Source organism: Bombina bombina, chromosome 1, assembly GCF_027579735.1.
Source record: "Bombina bombina isolate aBomBom1 chromosome 1, aBomBom1.pri, whole genome shotgun sequence".
NCBI lineage: Eukaryota > Metazoa > Chordata > Amphibia > Anura > Bombinatoridae > Bombina > Bombina bombina.
In genome coordinates, this window is record NC_069499.1 from 740073472 (window position 1) to 740077984 (window position 4513).

General features: G+C 39.0%; 1 long non-coding RNA gene across 1 annotated transcript in view; it reads right to left on the minus strand.

The window, feature by feature from the left end:
• The window catches only part of LOC128645927 (uncharacterized), a 3488-nt gene extending 3434 nt beyond the window's left edge, over window positions 1-54 (minus strand). Inside the window, exon 1 of the long non-coding RNA XR_008400157.1 lies at window positions 1-54. This exon is cut by the window's left edge and continues 104 nt beyond it. This is a non-coding gene — a long non-coding RNA (uncharacterized LOC128645927).
• Between the last annotated feature and the right edge of the window lie 4459 nt (window positions 55-4513).

Here is a 4513-nt window from a genome sequence, read left to right on the forward strand (position 1 = left end):
GACAACCAGGCTGTCTAACTTTTGCAGCTGCAGATCTTCTAAACACATCACCCGCGCTGCACTAGCTGACGTCATCAATGCCTACTGAAGCATCACGTGACATTTCACAGGCAGCTTAGGAGAGGAATGCTACGCTGCTCAGATTCCAATTGCAGCTCAGCCAGGAACAAACTGTTAGCCAGTCAGTGGAGTGATGGATGCCGGCCCCTACAATCACTGGGCCCAGGGCACATGCCCCTTTTACCCCACGTAAAGTTAGAGACGGTCCTGACTGAGATCCCAAAAATGTACAACTAATTTGCCAAGTGCCGCCTGCACTGCGCATTGGACCCAGCAATCTGTCACTCATCTAGCCTGATTCTGTGTTCCTGTATACAGCGCTGCTGCCAGCACCGAGCTAATGTACTTTTAAGTTAAGTACATTAGCTCGGTGCTGGCATACAGGAACACAGAATCAGGCTAGATGAGTGACAGATTGCTGGGTCCAATGCGCAGTGCAGGCGGCACTTGGCAAATTAGTTCTACAGGCATTTTCCTCTCTCTGCTTCTGCTCACAGCAGGTGCTGCGCGGCCTGATATTCTGCCTGCGCTACACCAGAAGGGAAGGTGCGCGGCCACGCAGCCGCGCACCTTAGAGGGAACAGTGATAGTGACTTGGACAAGGTTATCTTTTAGATTGTTTTGGTCTCTTGTATCCAATACTGACTTTAGTTCCAATCTGACTGGCTAAGAGTTTGTCTTGTAATAAGATATTCCAATTGTCATTCAGAATTTGTATTACTTCTTAAGTTACAACATGGCAGCTCCCATTGTTTTATAGAGGCCGAATTATCAAGTGTCTGTCGGACCTGAGCCGACAGTGCGGATCAGGTCCGACAGACATCGCTGAATGCGGAGAGCAATATGCTCTAAGTATTCAGCATTGCACCAGCAGCTCACAAGAGCTGCTGATGCAACGCCACCCCCTGCAGACTCGCGGCCGCCAGCAGGGAGTTATCAACCCGATCGTACTCGATCGGGTTGAATTGTGGCGATTCCTGTCCACCTCATCAGAGCAGGCGGACAGGGTTATGGAGCAGCGGTCTTTAGACTGTTGCTTCATAACTGCTGTTTCTGGCGAGCCTGCATTCGGAGCTTGATAGATAGGCCCCATAGACACTAAAACTTTACACTTATTTTGTCTGTATTTAAACAGTTAATGAAACTTTAAAAATACATCTACATGTTATTCTCAGACTAATCTTTTCTTTGAATGCATCATTCTATCTAGCACTTATTTAGTGTTTAATGTCCCTTTAAGTAATAAGCATATTAGAATTATTATTTTTCATATTTTTTTTCATGGAGGCATTGTGGACCGCACAAAATGAGGTCATGGGTCGCATGCGGGCCGCAGGCCGCCAGTTTGACACTCCTGGTCTAAAGAATCTGTAGTGCAGTAACTGCCTGTTCGATATGTGCAGGAGCACAGTTATGGGAACATGAAATGCAATAAGGTTTGCAATACTCAAAAGCCCAGAGACAGAACTTGTTTCACTTTTTGCTTACTTTTTTTTAAATTAGGCAGTTACACTAAAGCACCAGCTCATATGCGATGTGTTGATTAACTGAAAAATAAAGCAATTTTTAATATTTTTTTTTAAATGTTGCAGCAGGCTAAAAATGCATTGCAAACTAGCTGCACAGAAGAAAAAATACATTTGATCAACTTTTTTTAAAATGTCTCTTGAGTAAATGTTGTTTCCTTTGCTCTTGGTCTAACATCGCATAAATATAAGGTCTAGTAAAAATGTAGTAATAAAGGTGCATTGTTTACATTCAGGAGTCACAGCTTTGCAGACCGGGAGGGGGTGCAGTTGAAAAAAATCAGAGAGCGATATTTGACTCTCTTCACAGCACTTCACTCTGGCTTCACTGTGTTAAGGAAAACTTACACAGTGCAGCCAGAGCACTGCACTGTTTGAAGAGAACAGACTGATGTGGAGCAACGCTGCAAAGTGAGAGCGCTAACAAATCCTGGACGTGTCCTTCCTTTCTGCAGACATGCTGCATGTTCAGCAATGACATCTCAGATCACAGAATGTTCTGGCTTGGGGCTCAAAAGGATTATCAAAGGGTTTGTCCCTGAACTGCAAAATAATACAAATTTTACTAAACACATTACAGTTGTATATGCTTTTAAAACATATATTTTGCTTGCAATTATTTGCAAAAAAAGATTAATTTCTGATGCAAAAAAAAAAAATTGTGTTCGATCAAGTTCACTTCAAGTTCAAAAAAATCAGTCAAAGCTAGTAAGTGAAGTGTTTTTTTTTCCTTTCACACAAATGTCCACTTCTAAATGCCAAGGCTACAGCTGTCATATTAAATTATTAGACTATAGTCATGACAATAAAATACATTATGGTACATCTGAGAGTCTGTTATGGCTTTTACTTGCATATTGTTAATTGTGATTTATTATCTCAATTAGTAATGTCCAGCTACGTCCAACCTATGTCCCTGTGTGTATGACCCTTTCTATATATTTAGACAAGAAGCATTTGGGACCATTTAGTGTTGCTAGGCAACATATAGCAAGTGGGATTTATTTAATCTCTTAAAGCCTGAATAAAACAATGGATGTTCAAATTAAATATTGTAGCATATCAAACACGGCAATCACTAGGAGTTTACATGTTTATATTTCAGGTAATAATTATGCCTATATTTAACAGCATTTGACATTTACACATTGCATTATAACAAACGCAGCCAACTTTAACATATCTTGTTCGCTATAAATGAGGCAAAAGTAAAATATGCTTGTTGTAATTTTAATATACTATTTTTAATTAGGTAAATAATTACTTTAATTTACTTTTGAAGAAGTAATTGCCCCTTTTTCAGCAGACAGTACATTTACTTTGCTTCCTTCATCCTCTTTCAAAAAAAAAAAAAAGGTTTATCTAATTTTTGTTTTAACTTCTGGAATAAGATAAATGTTTATACTGACGTAATATAATATATATTTTTAATTATATTCCTCTATTAGCAGGAAGCTATGGTTTAACTCCATTATGAGGCAATTATTTTAGTCCATGGAGGATGAGATATCAGCTTATTTCCTTTATCTATCTCCATTGCAAGCTATAATGCACATAACAAATTTGAGGCCATTCTCAACAGCAATATATTGCTATTGGTCTTCTTTCTCCTCCATTTGCAATTTTTCTTACAAATTAAGTTGCATCAAATTAAAAGGTATTACTTTACTTTTCCAGGAGTGACACTGCCTGACAGACTGAATGAGAACAAACACAAATATTTTTATCTGGGGCCTGTCAGGTGGTAGACATGTTAAAGGGACATCTTAAAGTCTAGAGAAGAAGCCTTACAAAACTCACTTAATATTCTGCAGACACATTTATTCTGCATAGTATGTTGCTGGATGAACTAGATTCTGCATATCTGTATATTTATTCACCACCATCTTTTGTTGACTTGATTGTGGCTTTAGGCATTTTGAAATCTCCAAGTCATCTCAACAGCTGCCACTTGGCACATAATTTCTCATTATACAAATACCGATTCGTTCATTGGTTATTACCTCGTGTTTCTGGGGGCTGTTGGCATCCTTTTTTTTATCTTTTTCTCTCATGCATTAGAGAAAGGTATTGCCACTTTTTGTTGGGGCTACAGATGTGTCAGGGTTGCTGATGAAGAATAAAACTGTGTAAGATCCCTTAACTACACTTGACCTGAGTATCCGTCTTCTGCTACTTTGTGCATTTTACTTTCTGGCAATGCTCACAGAATCATGCCGGTGTTTTTCAAAGTAGACCTAGAAATGAGTTTGGACCTGCGTCAGCACATCAACGACCTCTAATCTTAAGCAGCTCCCAGACTACATGACCTTTTGTGTGGTGTAATCACTCTTATTGAAGTGGAAGTTCCGTCACTTTGGACAAACCTTGGATGACTCTTTGGCTTTTCTCTGTAGAATGTTATTATTACAGCTCACACTGACTTTAAGATCTATCTTGCACTGCCTCCTTGGAAACGGAGTGTTAGACTACAATAGATGTGCCCTTCACCCTAGCATCTGTAATTGTGTGAAGCTCTGCAATGTTTACAATTATTTTATTCTGCTGTATTGTGTGATTTCAAATAGTTTTTCAGTGACTTTTCTGCCTTCTGCTCTTTCATACTTTGTACATAACATGTGGCACTAAGCTTTGATTTCTTTTTTTTGTATTGTCTGTGCTTTCCATGTCTGGATACATTTTCTAGGGCACAGTGAAAATAAAATGCCCCAAACATAATCATATCAGTGTATATGGGCAATTATAATGTTAAAGTTGAAACTGCCCTCATGGGACTAAACAATGTACGGTATATTTTTTTTATCTCTGGCCTTCACCACTATGTGAAGCATATTTAATAAAACTAGGAGGAAGGTAGAAAGAACTAAGAAATGGCAAGTAATGGGGGATAAGATGATAATGAAGAAGTGGAAGAGAAGAGAAGGTGG